General features: G+C 37.9%; 1 protein-coding gene across 8 annotated transcripts in view; it reads right to left on the bottom strand.

Moving 5' to 3' along the window:
* LOC108718845 (cytoplasmic dynein 1 intermediate chain 1) overlaps positions 1 to 14020 on the bottom strand; it is a 234933-nt gene that overhangs the window by 164889 nt on the left and 56024 nt on the right. The gene's annotated exons all lie outside the window — the stretch shown is intronic.

The following is a 14020-nucleotide window of genomic DNA, read 5'->3' as shown; positions in this document are numbered from 1 at the left end:
TGTTTGCCACTTTTTTCTATCCCAAATAAGACAGGAGTGAAGAAGTGTTGAGGGATGTGGCACTATAAGGAATTCATGTAGTCAGAACAAAGTTTGGAGATCTCAAAGTGACAGCTCCAATTATCAAGTTGGGCTCAGCGAGTGGAACCATTGTGTTGAATAAAGAATCTTTTAGGATGGGTCTCATGATCCTGGAATATATTCATGAATTTATTAGCCAGTATTGGAACAATAATTGTAACCAATATTCTTTCTGAACATCTGTCAGTGACAATAGGTGTATATTTCTAAAATGTAACACTGCTTTCTTCAAAAATGCAGACCCCTTTTAATTCTAATGCATCTCCCCATACCACTGAAACTCATAATGAGCAAAAGCTTAGTGCTGAGCATAGGTTATCAGTGATCCCCGACCAGAGGCGTGTGAGTAACATGTTGCTCTCCAACCTGTTGGTTGTTGTTCCCAGTGGCCCATTGAGCTGGGCTCCCAGGTGCTTATTTTTTAATTCCAGGCTTGGAGGCAAGTTTTGGTTGCATAAAAACCAAGTGTACTGCCAAACAGGCTGCCAGTCCATATAGAGGCTACTAAATGGCCAACGGCAGCCCTTATTTTACACCATCCAGAATATTTTTTTATGTTTGCTTTGCTCCCCAACTCTTTTTACATCCGAATATGGCTCATAGGTAAAAAAGGTTGGGGACCCCAGGGTTAGATAAATGGCAGACAGTGGCAGTAGATCCGGCTTTGCGCTTAAAGAAGAGATAAAGAAATAACACAAACACCGACTGGTGCAGTGTGACACCTATTTGCTGTTGCTTACAGTTTTTGCAAGGTTCTGTGCCACAGTTTTGACCCCAAAATCTGTAGTTTCCAGATAGCATGTTATACAACAGACACAAAAGATACTCTGAGCATTATAGTCACGAAGTAAGAACTGCAAGTACTCTGGTGTTTCTGATACTAATAATGATGTCTGGGAGACCAGTGAGAGCCTTTTTCTGATGGGCTCTATTTCTTTAAGTGGCTCTATATGAATAATTTAAACGATTTTAAAACGATTGTTAATAAGCTGATGTCCAATGCTGGATTAATGCTGCTTATATTTGCTTTGCTCTGAAAGGCTAGAGGGAGCCGAGTTTTAATTCTGCTTTTGTTAAAGTTACTATTCTTTACGGCAGGGAAAGGATCACACTGAGAAATTGCTTGAGACAAACTGAGACTAATCCGTCAAATAATCATTAGCAGGTTTATTTCAGAGTCAGTTCAGCACAATGAATCAATTGCAAGAGCCAGAGTGAAGCTTCTGAGCCATGCCAGCACGTTCTTACATGCAGTTATTATCCTACCCTAATTCATTTTCCATCTGTTGTGCTACATACATGCCACTCCAGTGGTTTGGAACCTACTGTTTCCTATTTTATGTAAATTATAGAGGCCCGGCATTTGTATGGAAATGATGAGCATGATGGGAATTAAAACTGCTTTAGTGTTGCAGGCTTACAAACTTCTAAATCCATTAAATTACTCTCTCTTACAAGTTAAATAATTGAACATGTGTGTTCATTACCCTAACAATTTATATCAAAAGTTATATGTCCCAAGGCTCATCTTCAGTAAAAATAAATATTTATTATTCACATTATTAAAAAGTATTATGATACATACTGACCCCAAATGGCCCACCTTAAGCGTTTCGCACCCTCCGGCGCTTAGTCATAGGTCACTAAGCGATATGACTTTGCGCCGAAGGGTGCGAAACACATAAGGTGGGCCATGTGGGGTCAGTATGTATCATAATACTTTTTAATAACGTGAATAATAAATATTTATTTTTACTGAAGATGAGCCTTGGAACATATATCTTTTGATATAAATTTTTGTGTATTAATTGCCTTTTGCATGTCCCTCTGGCTCTGCCTTAGGCTACTGGACTCCTGATTATAAAATTGTTCATTACCCTGACATGAAAAATTTAATTTTTGCAGGGCAGGGAAAATACATTGCCTCAGCCACCTGTATAGATGGACCCTTTAAGACCTCCATATGTGCTGAATATCCAAGGGAATATCTGGTTCCTTTTACTACCAATGTTTCATAATCATTGGTGTGACTTTGCTGCATGCAGAAGTAATAACTAGACACTTAGGGAGTTATTTAAAACTCAAATTTATCTAGAATTTAGCGCGACCAAACTCATCCACGATTTTAACTTATTTCTCAATAAAATGAAACGAAATAATCAGTGTGGGAAAAGACTCAATAAAATCAACTGAAAGGTTTTTTTTAAGGTTATACCCCAAAACTCAAAAATTGTTCAGATTATTGAACAAAACCCAGCACAGATCATGATATCTTCAAACTGTAAAAGGGACATCTGCCATTGACTTCTACATGACCTCAGCAGGTTTGAGATGGCAGATTTTCGGATTCAGACGTTTAGCAGCTTTTGAGATTTTTATTCCCACGAAAAAATTTACATTTTTTTCCCCTTAAAACCTTGACCGGAAAAAGCTGAGGTTTAGTAAATAACCCCCTTGCATTACAATAATAACCTATATGGTTTAAGAGTTATTATAATAAGTTCTTCTTTATTAATTTGTTATTCTATAGGACAAGGAAAGCCTAAAAACAAATATAGCCTATATGCTGCACTTACTTTAACAGCAGAGGGATTCAGCAGCCCTATAACAATAATGATCCATGGCTTTAAAGGAGAATTGAAACCTTAACTAGAAAAAACCCTACCCCCCCTACCCTACGTAGAACCTCCTCCCCCCCAGCCTAGCTGCCCCTCAGGTAAATACCCCTAACTTTTGACTTACCCCTCGGTGCAGATTCAGGGATCGCAGCTCATGGCAGCCATCTTCTGGGTCTTCATAATCTGCATGCTGCATGCGCAGTTGGAGCAATTTCCCGGCTTGTGACAACTGTGCATGCACCGAAATGGACGGAAATTGCCGAAGTGCTGGAAGAAGACACGAAGACCCAGAAGATGGCTGCCGTGAACTGCGATCCCTGAATCTGCACCGAGCGGTAAGTAAAAAGTTAGGGGCGTTTGAATTTGCTGTGGGGCTCAGTGACTGCCACTGGATGTAACCACATTAAGGGCATGCAGTAAAAAGTTTGTGGCTGCTCTGGAAGGCATTCATACTGCTCTTGCTTGAAAACCCAAACTTCAATAGGGTATGTTTTCCACTGCTGGGAAGATACAGTTTTCTCTGTGTTATTGATAGGCCATTATTCTATAAGGCAGCTATACCATATTAGCATTTATTGAATTTGCTAATTCTGAAAACAAAGCACAAAGAATGACTGTCACCCATGAATATCAGATTATTTTAGTGTCTTGTTATTTTGTTAGGTCAAGCATTGCAGGTTAATGTAAGCAATCTTTTGTAAATGAAAACCACATCCAAAAGGCAAGCCAATCTACAGTATATTTGTGTGCTTTGTCAGGGAGAGGTGATAGTACTACGAAGTATCCATTGGATTAAAGGAGACATCTCAGTGTGCTTTTTCTTATTGCATAATATATTTTGGCAGTCGTGCTGTGGAGAATAAGACACTGAAAGAGAAGTGCTACATTCTAATTTCATCCAGGCGTTCCTAGTAAATTCAACCTGACTGCATATACCATGCCACCTTCTAAATTTACAGATATCCAATATGAATGTTGTCGTTTTAGCACATGTGCTGGAAAGCAAACTCGCATTCTTTTTTTCCTGTTCATAAATGGAACCGTGCAACCCAAGTCATGTCAACAGACTAAACCACACACACCTTCCTTCAAAAAATTCTTCACTGGGTGGCAGACAGTCTATCCCCTCAACAATTAAACACTTCACAGCCTATGCAGTTACTAAATATATATATATACTGTGCATATACACGGATATGGGACCTGTTATCCAGAATGCTCATGACCTGGGGTTTTCTGGATAATGGATCTTTCCTTAATTTGGATCTTCATACCATAAGTCTACTAGAAAATCATGCCAACATTAAATGAACCCAATAGGCTGGGTTTGCTTCCAATAAGGATTAATTATATCTGAGTTTGGATCAAGCTGCTGTTTTATTATTACAGAGAAAAATGAAATCATTTTTAAAATTGTTATTTATTTGGATAAAATGAAGTCTATGGGACTGTAATTCTGAGCTTTCTGAATAACGAGTTTCCTGTAAATGGAACCCATACCTATATAGTGGCGAATATTGGTGTAGGTAAGAAGAATTTCACTGGCACACAGGAGTTGCGATAGCAGCGCAAGCCCTTGCAATTTTATAAAGCAGTTGTGCAACGTTTCGGGGACACACCCCTTTGTCAAGCATGCTCATTCATTAAAAAGGAAACAACATACGCATGTTACTTAACCAACTTGGCTGCCAGCATAGGAACTAAAGTGCACTAAACATTGGGGCAGATTTATTAAGGGTCGAACTGAAAATTCAAATTTGAATGTTACGAAATTTTTTTATGGTCATAATTCTGAAATTTGACTGGGGAATTATCCAAACTCGATTCGATTTTTTTTTAAAAAAATTCTAATTAAATTTTTGAGATTTATCATACTCTGTCCCTTTAGGAATTCGAATTCAACTATTCGCCACCTAAAACCTGCCAAATTACTTTTGAGTCAAGGGGAGAGGTCCAGGTATCAATTTGGAGATATTTGCAGCCTTCCTGACATTAGAGTTTTTTTCGGAGAAAAATTTCGAAGCGAGTTTGATCTAATTGGAATCTAATTCGAATCTAGTGTTGTTTAAATTCGTCAGTTTTAATAATTGGATTTTATTATTACATTTTGTCGAATTTCGAATCCATTCGAATTTAAGGGAGTTAAAAAAAAAAACCTCAAATGAATTTGAAATTCGACCCTTGATAAATGTGCCTCATCATGTTCTGTTGTACTGTGCAGGGCCCAGCAACTACAACTATACTAGAGGGTAAACTTTCCCTTTACAAGTAACAACCAGTGAGTACATCTAGGCCTTTAAAAGGAACAGTGTGAATGCAGGGCCATGTGGGTTGGATCCCAGTGCTACTAATGTTGATCTAGTTCAGGCTTTGCTTTAACATTTGCAACAGTAACCCCATCAGCAGAACATGCCAATTGTGGCTTAGATTGCGGTGAGTTTGAAGTGGAAAAATGTCAAGCGAAAAACTAAAATAAGACCACCAAGCGTATTTCTGTTTTAACCTAAAACATTTTCCCCTCTGTATGGAAAAGGCTACTGTGTAATACCATACACCACATAAATGACTCAAAGCTGCTACTGCCTTCCAATTTGATTGTATACAATGAAAAACATTTACGCTCTAATACTGGCCAGATGCGGCAAAAATTAATTTTAAATTCATGTTATAAAAATGTTCTTGTGTTAAATGATTATTTTTGTTATTAGATACAAAAATATATTCACTTGAATTCTACGGATTGCACAGATATCACTCAGCGGCAGGCTGCATACATGCTGCAGAACAGGACGGCACATTCCAGTCAAAAATAGAATTTTGATTAATTACATAAAGTTTTTTTTATGCAAATTTGTTTGATGCTTTTTTTTACTCCATATTGGAAGCAGAGGGTTGTGCATGGCGATAGGATCCATAGTTTTATGGTTAATTTGAGCTGACAAAAAGGCAACCGTCCTTCAAGTTCAACCCTCTAAATGTCGCCCAGTGCATTTATATATGCACATACCTTTACAGACTGATTAATATACTCACATATACATACAATCATATGAAAACTTTTGGGAACCCCTCTTAATTCTTTGGAGTTTTCTTTATCATTGGCTGAGCTTTCAAAGTAGTATTTCAGCAGTGACATAAAGTTTCATAACATCATAATCAGGCAAACGTTTTCCCTGAAAAAAACTTTTTCCCTGACGAAAGTTCCTGTGAGGAACTGAAACGTTGTTTCAATAAACCTCTACGTCTATTCAGGCATACTTTGGTGTAAAGATGTCCATGGTGTGCCGTCAACCTGCTTCCGATGTCTACTATTTCTAGACTGGCACCCAGGTTTGGCAAATGGTGTTCACTGTATATCTTTTGTGTATATATATATATATATATATATATAGATAGATAGATTCGAAGTCCTAACGCACACCATCCATTAGAAGTTCAAAAAATATATGTATAAATCTCATACCTGGGTGCTACCTTAAAAAAGCTGCATTATCCATAGTCCATTGATAAAGGTGCACACCAGGATTTTTCAATTAAAACTTCATGTTTATTAAATAAATTTAAAACAGGAACCGGCCAACGTTTCGATCTTTCTCTAAGACCTTTATCAAGACCCCCCCAGGTCTTGATAAAGGTCTTAGAGAAAGACCGAAACGTTGGCCGGTTCCTGTTTTAAATTTATTTAATAAACATGAAGTTTTAATTGAAAAATCCTGGTGTGCACCTTTATCAATGGACTATATATATATATATATATATATATATATATATATATATATATATATATATATATATATATATATATATATATATATATATATATATATATATATATATATACAGTATATATATATATATACAGTATATATATATATATATATATATATACGTATACGGTTTGGTCTATACACACTCTCCTTTCATCAATTAAACATCATCAAATGCGGGTGCTGGTTCTCCATAGACCCGGCTCAAAACCGCATGTACAGCCAATGTGACGTGACGTGGGACCTTTCTCAAACTTGAAAACTTTGTTTTATATAAATATATATTTCAACTATAGTCAAGTGATCCCAGTAGTGCCCAATGAAAGCAGCAAGTAAGTTGCACGTAGTCCCTGTGTAAAATGTATAATGAAGCAATACAATTTACAATGAATCAGATGAAAATTGAGCGTAGGACTGGCCAGATATGGGATGACTTTGACATAGTTGGCCAGCTTAAATATATTGCAATATATTGACAAACAATCCCTGTTTTGTTTAAAGGGTAAGGCATTTTTTAGTAGCTATAAACACAAAGGGGCAAATTCATCAAGGGTCAAATTTCGAGGGGTTAAATCCCTCGAAATTCGACTGGGGAATAGAATCAAATAGAATCGAATAGACAATTCGGGTGAATTTACGCGCTGGCGAATAGTCGAATTGGCGAATATTCGCCAGGCGAATAGGCGCTCGATCGAATATTCGCTCGAAGGATTTTCATTCGATCGAATGCCTTTTTATTCGATCAAAAACTTGGAAAACAAGCCTATGGGACTTTCCCATAGGCTTTTAAAGCAATTCGGTAGGTTTTAGGTGGCGAAGTAGGCAGTCGAAGTATTTTTAAAAGAGACAGTACTTCGACTATCGAATGGGCGAATAGTCGCAGCGTTTTTGCGCTCGATCCAGTACTTCGACTATCGAATGGCGAATAGTCGCAGCGTTTTTGCGCTCGATCTATTCGAATCATTCTACTCAGGCGAATTTACGCCAATTCGATAGTCGAGGAGCACAAAAACTACTCGAAATTCAAAGTTTTTTTACTTCGAATCCTTCACTCGAGCTTGGTGAATTGGCCCCAAAATGTCTCAATGTCTTAAATATATTGATAATGGGTTGAGTGCAGATGAACTCTTGTATTTGTATATATATATATATATATATATATACAGTATAGTGTGTGTATATATATATATATATATATATATATATATATATATATATATATATATATATATATATATATATATATATATATATGTGTGTGTGTGTGTGTGTGTTGGGACCTATAGGGGTTAATCTGCCCCTATGGCTTTAAGGCCCTACACTTTTCTCAGTTACCAGGCAAAATCCTGTGTAGCTCATTAGTCAAGAGGTGTAATGACCACTTCCTGCCACACTGCCATATTAAGTGTGTGTAAAGAGTGGCCTCTTCCTCTTTGGCTGCTGGAAGGTGATCCAGCTGGGTGTTCCCAGAGGGGCCTGGGTACAGCAAGGCCCAGAAAGCCATGTGCTCTTGAAAGAAGAAGTTGGGGACCAGGAAAACCCGTGAATGAGGTTTAGCTATAGTAGGGCAGACTTGTAATAGTCTCTCTAGGAGAGAAAGGTAGATAGTGTAAAGAGAAAGAGCAGTTGAAGCTCCAACAAGGATTTGCAGCAGGGAGTAGCTTCCCAGAGGCTCTGTGTGTTGCCTCCAGGGCAGGGACCTCAGTGGAGAGGTTGTTAGGTTAACTTCCAGCTTCCTGAACATTGCACTGTATGGGGGTGGCGTACTGAATTACTGCAAATGCCTAATGTCCTTCCTCAGCTGAAATACCTATTACCTGAAGCTCTGTGTGAGTTATATGTCCCTCTCCGTATGCTGTCTCTATTTATGAGCTCTTTGTGAGCCTGCCAGTCCTGTGTGAGCAGTGTAGTATGTGTCATGTGCTAATATCTCATCTGTATACGTGAGTAAACCTGGGGACATTGTCTTTGACTAATAAACAGTTCTTTGTTTGCATCATAAGAACCTCCTGGCGCCCAATCATTTGGTATATTTTGTATGCACGGTAGCCTGAGTGTTGTAGTTGCACTACACCTTAGAGGGAAAGCTTCCACTTAGCGAAGGTCCGGATCCTGAAGAGAGAGTCCAATGTAACCCATGCTCCTACCTTAGCTGGACATGAACTATCTGTGGTCTGGATAGCCCAGATTAGCGTTACATACTGTATATATGCAATTATTACTTGTACAGGTTTATACTTTGAATTTTTTTACTTCAATTATTAACTTTACTGTATTTTGCAGAACTACATTTTTGGTTAGGCAGAAACGTGGTGGCTTCTAGCATTACTGTTACACTATATAAAATTATGCAGAAAGGATCATTCCTCATAAAAATCCTGTCAAAGAACAAATAATGTTCACAGAACGTACTACAGACATCTAATTGCTGTCTAACAGCTACAAACATCAAAGTTCCTGGACACATTACCAGTGGTGAACATCTAAGGTTTCATTTAAAATGCAGCATAAAATACATTTGTCCTTCACAAAGTCCTTTTCTTTCAGTATAATTGTTAAATGAAAGAATGATGGCAGTTTAATAGTTACCATAGGGTTCTGACGCCCAGAAGAAGATTTATGAAATATAAAATACTACAGCTACGAGTTCACAGGCGCCATCTTCAGCCGACTCGGTAATCTTCGGAATGAGAGCGGCGCTTCGGCAATTTTTGTGAGTTTCAGCACATGAAAAATGCGCATGCACCACTTCGCCGGTCTCATTCCGAAGATTACTGAAGAGAAGAAGATGGCGACTGTGAACTCCGCTGGAGAGAATCTGCACGGAGGGGTAAGTAAAGACTTAGGGGCATTTGTCCAGGGTAGCAGCTAGGCTGAAGAAGGAGGGAGGGCGGTCTATGTAGCGTAGGGGGGTAGGGTTTTTTTATTAAGGGTTTGTTTCTCCTTTAAAAGGATGGTTCTAATATATAAATTGTTGGCTGAGATGTGTGAAGGTATCAAGAGAATAGTATCAAGAGAATAAACATTAGTGGTGCTTGAAAGTGTGTTGTATTTGTTGTTTGTGTTGTCATTACCCGAGACCCGTGCCTTCAGAGCAACAACACATCATACAAACTAGAAGTCCATATTCACAGCAGCCTATGTTAAATGTCATTCTTTATGTCAGAATTCATTCCACTTGTGTAATTGTGTCCATTTGTAAAGACTTCTGCTTGGTTGTTTGTTTATAATGGATGTCATTGTGTCATAAATGTTATAGTTTTATTGTGAAACCGAGAGAGAGAGCGAGGCTTATCCTTGCTGTCTGTTAATAAAATGAAACAAAGATGGTCAGTTTCCACTTCCCCAGAGAAAGCTCGCTGGTGTAGACAGTTTTATTTAGTTTGTGAGTGCAAGTGAGTTTGAGTATATGGTGATGAAAGTGTCTGGGAGCAACACGCTGATGGTATTTCAGTCAAGTGCAGCTGGAGCTGCAAGATATTCCATTCCAAAAATACTTCAGTGTGTATTTAAATGTAATCATTATTCATGTTTATTTCTTAGTTACGTTATATCATTAAAGGGGAAGTAAACATTAAGGTGTTCTTATAAGCATTTTTCATTGCTAATTTTACTTGTTTCCAAGTAACAGACCGGTTGTTCAAGTGACAAGTGACAAATACAGCCCTTGTTCATAGCCTTAAAGGGGAACTCCACAAAAACGCAACTTTAGCTTTTTGAAAAGTAAACATAATTTCAAGCAACTTTGCAATATACATCAATTAAAAATAGTTTCATGATTTTTAATGGTTTGGAACAGTTCCCTAAGCCTCCTGCTCTCCTGCTGATCTGTCTTGACTACTTTGCTGAGCTGACTGACTACTGTTACTTTGTATCAGCAGCCATCTGTCCTTTACCTACATCCTCCAAACCCCACAATTCCCTGCACACGTGATTTCAATAAGGAAAGGAACATCACAGTGAAATGCATTGTGGGTTATGTAGTTCCTGCATGCTGTCTGTAAGCTGTGGAGAAGTTGTTACAATTTATAACATCAGTGTTTAGTCCCTCCTTCCCTGCCAGGATTTCAAATGATGCAGAAAGAGAAGAACTGTTAAACAGCTGGATTTCAGCATAGAAAATGGCATTTTTTCATATTTTTTAAAGAAACAGGTAACAGTGATGAGTATATTAGGGGTTTCTGTGTTATGTGGGCCTTTTTATCAAATTTTGGCTCATTAACCGCAAAACAATGATCTCTGTGCTTTTTAATTATATTATTATATATTAAATCATTAAAAAAAATATCAAACAAAATATATAACAATCGGATACATTTGTAGTGTACTTTATGTTTATTTTGCTCATGTTGATAAAAAAGATGTATAATTGTATACATCAACATCATTTCCCCATGCAATTTTTAACTGTCAGCACCGGGCCCAATTTATGGTGCTTCTCACTGCCCCTATGTTTAGTCTTTACCACCAGACCCCCATTTCTGGTCCTATCTAGTGATGGGCAAATAAATTCACCAGGTGTAAATTCGTGGCAAATTTGGATGTGTGCCGGAATAATTCGCGTTTTGCAAATTTTCCACAGTTTCACGAATTTCGTGGGAAATTCACAAATTTTTCGGCGAGGCAAAACAGGACAAATTCGCCCATCACTGGTCCTATCCATCAGCCTGCTTAATTTGATACAAAATTCTCTACATTTAAAAAACTTCATATTAAACATTAATGTTATTTTCCTTTAGTATGGCTTTAGTGGCCCAAGTAATATGCAGTATATGAGTATTGCACAGAAAATAAAGTGGGTGTTATTGTAACGCAAAAAACAAAAAAAAATCGGATAGAAAACGAATTGTCGGTTGAAGCATATTTATGACTAATTTACTGCATTGTTTAATCCGGAAGTAATCATTTTTTGCTTGCCAAGAAGATTAATGGCATATTAATGTGACATATTAAGAGCTGTGCATTTCACCACAGTTCTAGTAATGCCATAGCAACCAAGCAACAGAGAGGATTTACTGCTGTGCTGTTTGAAAGTAAACATCTGGTTGCTATGAGTTACAAGACCTGGAGCAAACCTTGCATCTGTCATTACTAGACATTATCCCTTGGGTACCTAGCAATAAGGCTAGAAGGCCAGAACCATGGGAATTATACAGCTGTAAAAGAAATTATAAGACCTTACAGTCTGAATGCACATCAATTTTGAGATTAGAAATATTTTCAGAGCCTAATTTTATGATCTGTTCATTGATCGCCAGGACTTCTCACTGACAGAACCGCTCTTGAAAGGGAATGTCAACCCAAAAAATAACTAATTAAAGAAACGATATTTCTAAGCAACTTTGCAATATACATTCATTACAAATGTTCTGTAGTTTTTAAAGGAACAGTTCAGTGTAAAAATAAAAACTGGGTAAATAGATAGGCTGTGAAAAAAAAAAAATGTTTCTAATATAGTTATTTAGCCAAAAGTGTAGCGTATAAAGGCTGGAGTGACTGATTGTCGAACATAATAGCCGGAATACTACTTCCTGCTTTTTAGCTCTCTAACTCTGAGTTAGTCAGCGACTTGAAGGGGGGCCACATGGGACATAACTGTTCAGTGAGTTTGCAATTGATTCTCAGCATTCAGCTCAGATTCAAAAGCAACAGTTATGACCCATGTGCCCCCCTCAAGGCACTGATTGGTTACTGCCTGGTAACCAATCAGTGGAAAGCAAGAGAGCTGCAAAGCAGGAAGTAGTGTTCTGGCTATTATGTTACACATCCAGTCACTCCAGCATTTATACATTACATCTTTGGCTAACTATGTTTTATTTTGCACAGACTGTTTATTTACCCAGTTTTTATTTTTATGCTGAACAATTCCTCTAAGTTATTTGTAAATGTATTGCTATTGAAAGCAGTGTCTGTCCGTGTCTATTCTCTGCCGTGGTGGCTCAGATTGTTGATACAATGGAAGACAAGGCAACTGATTAACAGACCTGTCTTTGCTGAGGAACTAAGACTTTTACTTTCCCACTTGGGGGTGCTAAATGTTAGGCACCGACAAGTGAATGTATTTACTTACCTGAAACCTGGGCCCATGCTCCTATCAACAGAAAACTTTACCGGCCCGTAGTTATACCAGTGAGCACCACGGAGCGATACTCTTCCGGCTTCTTTCTTCAAATTTCCCAGGGCAGACACATGCGCAGTAGAATAAAAAAAAGCCGACTTTTAGTTAAAGTTCGGCTTTTCACTCTAATGCGTATGCGTAGCTGCAAGAAGAAACCGGAAGGGTATCGCTCCATGGTGCTCACTGGTATAATAAATTTTGACTCTTTCCAATATTCAAATGGGGGTCACTGACCCCAGCAGCCCAAAAATTATTGTTCTGTGAGGCTACAGTTTTATTGTTATTGTTTCATTTTATTAGTTACATTTCTATTTTGGCCTTTCCTATTCATATTCCTGTCTCTGATTCAAACTACTGACTGGTTGCTAGGGTTACTGGACCATAGCAACCAGATTGCTGCTGAAATTCCATACTGGAGAGCTGCTGTACAAAATAATTCAAAATCCAGAAATAAAAAATTAAAACCAATTGCAAATGGTCTCGGAATAGCACTCTCTACATCATACCAAAAGTTAATTTAAAGGTTAACAACCCCTGTAATATCTAGGGATGTAAGGGGTCAACTGCAAAGTACAAAAATAACTTTTAGGCAGATTTTCCCCCCACAATTCCAGCATAACTGAGGCTGCATGAAGTTGACACATCTGACTTACTTGCAGTCAATGCAATTAATCCATTTCTGCCTGCTTTGATGCAGATCAGATAAAAATCTGTAGTGTTTTTAATGTTCACATTTGCGGTTGCTCCACTTCAAAATTACATCATCGTTCTATTCTTTATGTACAGGTATGGGACCTGTAATCCAGAATACTTGGGACCAGGGAGTTTCCAGTAATGGGATCTTTCTGTAATTTGGATCTCCATACCTTAAGTCTACTAGAAAATCATGTAAACATTCATTAAACCCAATAGGTTTGTTTTGCACCCAATAAAAATTATATCTTATTTGGATCAAGTATAAGGTACTGTTTTATTTTTACAGAGAAATAGGAAATCATTTTTAAAAATATGAATTATTTGATTACAATGGAGTTTATGAACTTTCTGGATAACAGGTTTCCGGATAACATCCTATACCTGTACAAGTTCAATGTATCAATGAATCTTTTTCCAGAGTTTCCCTTAATCAATTGGAGGCGAGATGAAAACGGCTCTGAACTGATAAACAGGCTTTCATGGTGCAGTGGCGACAATTCGCCAGCGACGGCTTCACAGGCAGCTCAACACTTCGCCAGGCGAAAATTCGCTCAGACTGCTAATTCACTAACATGCGAAGTTGCGTCCAGGTCATTGAACGCTGGCAAAGTTGCGCTAGCATTAATTCGGCAAGCAGAGCGAAGTAGCGCTAGCGTTGGCTAATTTGCATACGGCGGGAAGTTAAAGTTGAATGGACGTATATGTTGCAGCAAATACATTACATTACACAAGCCCAGGGA

The sequence above is a fragment of the Xenopus laevis genome, chromosome 6L, assembly GCF_017654675.1.
Source record: "Xenopus laevis strain J_2021 chromosome 6L, Xenopus_laevis_v10.1, whole genome shotgun sequence".
NCBI classification, from domain to species: Eukaryota; Metazoa; Chordata; class Amphibia; order Anura; family Pipidae; genus Xenopus; species Xenopus laevis.
Note: the sequence above shows the minus strand (reverse complement) of the source record. Positions and strands in the feature narration are given on the sequence as shown.